The sequence below is a fragment of the Urtica dioica genome, chromosome 6, assembly GCF_054948205.1.
Source record: "Urtica dioica subsp. dioica isolate 48M chromosome 6, U.dioica_male_clone48M_v1_H2, whole genome shotgun sequence".
NCBI lineage: Eukaryota > Viridiplantae > Streptophyta > Magnoliopsida > Rosales > Urticaceae > Urtica > Urtica dioica.
Window position 1 is genome coordinate 28,640,811 of NC_142761.1, and position 7,440 is coordinate 28,648,250.

A 7,440-nucleotide genomic window follows, 5' to 3' on the forward strand; every position below is an offset into this window, starting at 1 on the left:
CCTAGAAGCCATAAGCGCTCTAAGCATATTGAGAGGAAATACCATTTGATTCGAGAGATCGTGCAGCGCGGAGACGTGGAAGTGAAGAAGATCTCAACGGTGGACAACCTCGCAGATCCATTCACCAAGGCCCTAGCGAACAAGGTCTTCGACCAACATCGTGAGGGATTAGGCATGAAGGACTACACACACCTTCTTTGAGTCAAGTGGGAGTTTGTTGTCAATGGTGCCCACAAGAAGAGTTGTAGTCTTTATTTTGAACATTTGATGTAATAAAGTCTCATGAAGACTCTTGCTTGTAATTGCCTATTCATTCATTAATAAAGTTGAAACGTTCATTCAATCTTCCTTGTCTGAAGCTTTATGATAAAACCATAGTCTTTTAGTCCATAAACAAACTTAACAACTTACGAAGAGACAAATGTAGATTTGCATGAACAAACTCTTCGTAGTTTGCTTAAAACGATATATTCGCAATCTTAGGGTCAAAGGACTATTGACCTCAGTATGATTGTTAGAAGAATCTATGATGTCTGGTTATGAGGCATTGAGAGTTGGAGACTCTATAGTTCTTCTAGGTATCTTCCGAAGGTACTGAATTGACCAGTGCACTTCTAGAGACAATATAAGAACAAACCATTTAACCTCTTATGTCTCGAAGTCACTATGTATGAATTGCATCATGCTTACCTTAATCCTGAAATGAGACATGCCATTTCACACCTTAGTATTCTCATTTGAGAAAGTCAAAGTTCGGACTCACTATGTGATTCCGAACAAGGCCTATTGGTGAAGTGCTAAGTTGTGAGTCTGTCATGAGTAACTTTGTGAAGTTCTCATAGATATGGAATTCATGTACAAGATTGCTGAAATGCAATGTATGTCACCTCATGCTTTGTTCCTTGGAGTGTGAATAAATGAACTGGCCAGTGTCCAAATTGAGTCCTGACTCTTTTGGATGAAACAATGTGACTTGTTAGCTCCTCGTCAATACATTGTTTCTAACTTATTCACAAGCGACAAAGGAGTTGAGGAAATAACAGCTAGAAGGGTAAAATGGTAATTTAGTAAATCCCGACTAGCTGATGACATTCTTGAAGGGTAAACATAGATAATATTCAGTGGATCCGCTCATCATAATTAGGTCGAATTCTTGAGTAGAAAATAAATTCATTTGAACCGAGAGATTTTCAGTGTCAGCTCTTTAGTGGAGTCAGTTGGCATTAAGCTAAACTTGGAAAAGGTTTGTGAACTTTTGAGTCCAAGTGTTTAGCTAAAGCTTTGTTCATTTGGGTCCATGAGGTCACTGTCACGAATCACATCGATAGGAATAGTTAAACTGGAAGCTAAGCCAAAACAAGAACGAAAATAGTTAAAAGGGTATTTTTGTCTTTTGAGACAAAGGATGAAATGAATGTCAATAAATTTTTTGACAAGGTCATTTTATGACATGTTTCACTCGGCCATGACTTGATCATTGGGCCTTGTGAATTAATTTCATTTCATAAGAATTTTATTGAAAATTCTAAATGGGCCTTTTCTTATGTTGTCTTGAACAAGTGAAGAAAATTCTAGAAGCCTTTTTCTAGACATGTTGGGCGCCCATAATACCCAAGAAAGAGAAATTATTTTGTGCATAAATGTATTTAGATACTTGCCAAAAGAAAAAGAGGAAACAAATTTGCATATTAGATGCACAAGGGAATCGGCCAAGAGACTAATAGGCAAGCCAAGGAACAAAAAAGGAAACAAATCCTAGCCTTCTAGAAGGCTGCCTTGGGCGCCTAAGAGGAATGGGAAATAAGGGTTATTTTGCTCATGAATATGTGATATTCTATAGAAGAGGAAACTACCTTATTGAAGGTGAGACCTCTCCTATAAATAGGAGCCTCATTTCCTCACAATTCATTCATCCAAGTTTAAGAGATTTGAGAGACTCTCTCTCTAGAACTTGGCCGAAGTCCTCTTCTCTCTCTCTCTAGTTTATTTTCGGTTTTCTCTTGTCTTGGCACCTAGGTCCTCACTCGACCTAGTCTTTAGCTCTGCGACTTCGAGACTCGTTCTCAAGTCGTAGTGTTTAAAAGTGCCCACTCACTGATTCCTTCTTTTCGAGTGATTTAGTGATAGAAACTTTCGTGGTTGCTCGAGGTGCCGAGGAAAGAAAGAGAGACGTGCTGCGAGGGGAGACGAGCGTTGCAACTTTCCAAAAGCTTCTACAAGGTTCAAGCTTCAAGAAAGGTTAGTAACTTTAATAGCTCATATTAGTTTTTATTTACATGTACATGCTCTTGTCTAGGTTAGTAAAAACTAGTTTTACTTAAAAAGAAAATTTTTAAAATTCCGCCGCTTAACGAAGCGTTAAACTTTTTCTTAAACCCTAGATCGATTCCAACAACTTCTTGTCACAAACGACTACGCAATAACTCTTCTTTTCCTAAGCGACTAAGCGATTGCGTTTTTTGGCCTGAACGCCTAAGTGATCCCGCGCGTTAACTTTTACACTCTGCGCTACTCTACCCAAAGACGCTCCACGTGGCACAACAAAGATGTCTGCCGACGACACGCAACGCGTCACGCTTGACAAAAGATGAAGACTCAAGAAAGCAAAATTCCCTAAAATAGCCTTGAAGATCCTGAAAGTCCGCTATTCTGAGTCCTCCAAGCAACAGACTTGGGGCTAGTGTTTTCGGTAGTTTTAAGAAATTATTAAATTCCTCTTGACTTATGAATAATCCTGCGTCATATTTTGGATTCGAAAGCCCAACGGGCCGGGCCATGAAAAAAGCCCATTAAGGCCTACATAAAACGGGTCCAAGCAACAGACTTGGGGCTAGTGTTTTCGGTAGTTTTAAGAAATTATTAAATTCCTCTTGACTTATGAATAATCCAGAGTCATATTTTGGATTCGAAAGCCCCACGGGCCGGGCCATGAAAAAAGCCCATCAAGGCCTGCTTAAAATGGGTCCACGTACAACGTAGGCTACGCGCCCCATGCTCGACATTACAGAAGGCGCGCGCGCGGCTGCGTCCGAGATTCTCTACTGAGAATCTCTTTAGTCTCCAACGCACACAGTTGCAACCGAAATTCTCTACTTGGAATCTCCCTCATCTCCAAGAGAAAACACACATTCTCTCTCAGGTCACTTGATTCTAGAGTCTCGAAACATCACTGAGGACTTCTCCGCGCTCCGTTTCTTCTGTCTAGAACACCATTCAGGCTCCGCGCCCCAAATAGCATAGATACATGCATTAAACTACGTCATGACTTGAGCCTAGAACTCGGGTACGTAGGCAGCTCACAAGAAGCGCAGTCACCCCCATTCACCCCATTCTCTCTTCAGAGAACGCCTCCGGGATAAGGGAACGACACTCATGACTTTCGAATTCCCACATTTGGCTCGGGTGTGGCTGTTGTCAATGGTGCCCACAAGAAGAGTTGTAGTCTTTACTTATGTACATTTGACGTAATAAAGTCTCACGGAGACTCTTGCTTGTAATTGCTTATTTATTAATAAAAGTTGAAACGTTCATTCATTCTTCCTTGTCTGAAGCTTTATGATAAAACCTAAGTCTTTAGTCCATAAAAATACTTAACAACATATGAAGAGACAAATGTAGATTTGCATGAATAAACTCTTCATGGTTTGCTTAAAACAATATATTCGCAATCTAAGGATCAAAGGACTATTGATCTCAGTACGATTGTTAGGAGAATCTATGATGTCTGGTTATGGGACATTGAGAGTTGGAGACTCTATAGTTCTTCTAGGTATCTTCCGAAGGTACTGAATTGACCAGTGCACTTCTAGAGACAATATAAGAACAAACCATTTAACCTCTTATGTCTCGAAGTCACTATGTATGAATTGCATCATGCTTACCTTAATCCTGAAATGAGACATGCCATTTCACACCTTAGTATTCCCATTTGAGAAAGTCAAAGTTCGGACTCACTATGTGATTTCGAACAAGGCCTATTGGTGAAGTACTAAGTTGTGAGTCTGTCATGAGTAACTTTGTGAAGTTCTCATAGATATGGAATTCATGTACAAGATTGCTGAAATGCAATGTATATCACCTCATGTTTTGTTCCTTGGAATGTGAAAAAATGAACTGGCCAGTGTGCAAATGGAGTCATGACTCTTTTGGATGAATCATTGTGACTTGTTAGCTCATCGTCAATACATTGTTTCTAACTTATTCACAAGCGACAAAGGAGTTGAGGAAATAACAGCTAGAAGGGTAAAATGGTAATTTTGTAAATCCCGACTAGCTGATGATATTCATGAAGGGTAAACATAGATAATATTCAGTGGATCCACTCATCACAATTTAGTTGAATTCTTGAGTTGAAAATAAATTCATTTTAACTGAGAGATGATTAGTGTCAACTCTTTAGTAGAGTTAGTTGACATTAAAATAAATTTATGTCATAAGTCATGTGATAGTTGACGGCCAAGAGGTAAAGAAAAAAGGAAATTTCCAACCTTGGTATTTTGATAGGAATGAGAAATAAAGATTGTGCTCATGAATATGTGATATTCAATAGAAAAGAGGAAACTACCTCTTCAAGACAATCCCTCCTCCTATAAATACCACACATCATTCACAATATTGAATACACAAGTTTTTGAGATTGAGAGCTTCTCTTTCTAGAACTTGGCCGCCCACAATAATTAATTGAGTTAGACAGACTAATGTGTTTTTGTGGCATCTATTGCAATGGAGTCTTATCTTTTTGCCTATAACTCTAGTCTTTTTTGTTGAAGCCTACATTGTTTAGCTGTAGTTTATATTTATGAAATTATATTTTTACAATATAGACTACATCTTATTTCTGTAGAGCAATTTTTTTTATAAAAATATATTTAAATAAATTTAAAATAAAATACATTTATAATAAATGAATATCTAAAAAACTCATAATAATAATATCCAAAAAATCTCAAATTTCATTAAATCAATAATAAATATCATTTACATATCTATCATTGTGGCATACAAACAAAATCTATGTCTAATTACGGTAATACTTGGCCAAATAGGCTATTAAGCATGTTTTCATATAAACTTTAATACCTAAAATCATATAATAAAGTCCTTAGATTAATGCCTCAAAAACTGGCTGCAAAAAAATCACAACTTCTAGTTAAGTCAGCCTTGCCTCCCGATCTCCAAACAAACAAAAACACAAACCATACTCATTTCCAGATTCAATACCTAAAACTAAGATATCCAAACTTACCAAACTCCAAAAATTCCATACCTAAAACTAATAAGTAATCTCAGGACAGAAAACGAGGATAAGCTTACATAGCCGTTGAACTGCTGTGAAGCAGCTTCAACCTCGGCCATGGAAGACACGGTCACAAAAGCAAACCCTCTTCTCCTTTTGGTCACCTTGTCATAGATCACTTGCAACAACAAACAGAAAATACCAATTTAGACATATTTCAAGTACATATTACCATTACCAGAGAGAATATTGACCTTTGTAGATGAAAAGTTTATGCTTTTAGAAAGACATACCAACCTATCCTAATTTCTATAAATTAACTCTAAACTTACAAACCATGGACTCTAGATTCAGAAGACAATCGAAACGAAAACTTGCAATAATCGGTGTTTTGTGTGGTAATAACATATTACTGAGGAACCGAGTATCGGCTCAGCAAGCAAGGGAGAGAAAGTAGGTGTACTTGACAGACTTGGAGAGTCGAGTGAAAGGGTTGGAGAAGACGAACTCTGAGCTTGACGAGAGGCTTTCCTCCTTGCAAAACCCCACAATCATACGTTTAGAACAATATAACCATGTTTAAAGACAAAAATCGTCAATTTTGAAATAATAACACCAAATAAAAAACAATGTTCACTTAAGTATCAATTGTATAAAGATCCAAGTTTCTAAACTGAAGTCTCATTAATGTACAAATAAAATGCAACAACAAATTATCAAACACATAGTGTGCATTAAATAGGAGCATCAACAACACCAAAATCAAAACTAAAAACGGGAAAGTTAGATGGACCAAGAAATCAGCAATAGAAAAATAAATAAATTTGGAAAAAATCAGCGACCGAGAAGAAAAAAAAACCTGGGGTGAAGACTTTCGAGGGTGGTTGCGAGTCGGAGACGCTCTTCGTAGAAAAATCCAAATTCAGATTTGCAGACGGAGAAGCTCGAGGGAAGAATAAAAATTCATATGATTGAAAAGTCTCACAACAATTAAGTGTATCACTGAGAACATCTTAGTGAATGAGGATCAGAAATTACTTACTGAACAACATTGGGGAGCTTTAATATGGCAGAGAAGAACTTCTCTAGTAACTGTAGAAGCACGGTTTCGACCAATGGCTGGTCGTTCTCTTGTTGTGGGCTCGATATGTCTGCTTTGGAAGTTTCTCGGGAAGCCGCGGGGCTTTGGTTCTTGAGAATGGCAGCGGAGAATCCTGCTACAAAGACCTGCAATCCGATCTTGAAATGGTGAGAAACATTTTCCACAAAAAAAAAATCAAATGAAACAAAAAGGCAATTCAAAGCCAAACTAAAGATCATGTCTTTTTAGCCAAGTCAATTTCATCTTCTGGATGGTAACGGACTAGAAATCATAAAGCAAGTTTTGACTTTTAGATTTGATAGCATCATATTTATCTAAAAACGTATAATACTGCTAATCATGCATACATTCATAAAAGGTATAGAATTATGAATGTGTAATATGCTTTGCACTACAATTTTTTTATCTCAATCAAAGCAATTTTCTTCTCTCTAGTGGAATCAATACTTAGTGGAATTGCAACAAAACTTTCACCTTCTTGAGAGCCATAGATTATACCTTACATATCAAAATTTTCTCAACTACAAAACAAAGTCAGAAATAGAACCCCAAATCTTACAAAAGCATTTTATCAGACACCTACTGAGCAATATGCATTAAATCAAATTAATAAGAAAAACCTGGACTCATTCGACCAAATTTATCAATTGATACCTTGCCTATCTCTTCACTCTGCAAAACAGTCACAATAATAAAAAAAAAGAGAAATGTAGACCAAGATTGAGCGCTCGGAGAGACTTACGGTGATTGGTATTCCATTTTTGTGGAGGAGCAGAGAAGAGGATGCACAACTGAGCTCAGTTTGTGATTCGAAGCCCTAAATCAAAGATTTTGATTCATGGTATGAAACCATGAACAAAAACTGATTTAGGTCGAATGGGCTTTTTTTGAGAGAGCTTACAAAGATAAAGAGAATGTTGAAATGAGATATATATAGACATTGAGATAGATAGAGAGTAATGAGAACGAGGGACTTACCTTCGTGGCGGCAAACTGAGACGAAGAGTCGACGACCGGAGACAAGGAGCGCCGAGAAAGAACAGATCTGAGAAACTAGTTTGGTGGTGGTAGCGGCAAGGGACGAATAGATTTCAGAGAGAGA

At 37.5% G+C, this 7,440-nt stretch overlaps 1 long non-coding RNA gene across 1 annotated transcript; it reads right to left on the bottom strand.

Annotated features, from left to right (window-relative positions):
- Positions 1-6,289: 6,289 nt before the first annotated feature.
- On the bottom strand, positions 6,290-7,231 carry LOC149393573 (uncharacterized). The gene is made up of 3 exons (XR_016299936.1): positions 7,081-7,231; positions 6,993-7,010; positions 6,290-6,463 (listed from the first exon to the last, which is right to left on the bottom strand). It is a non-coding gene; the product is annotated as an uncharacterized LOC149393573 (long non-coding RNA).
- Positions 7,232-7,440: the final 209 nt, after the last annotated feature.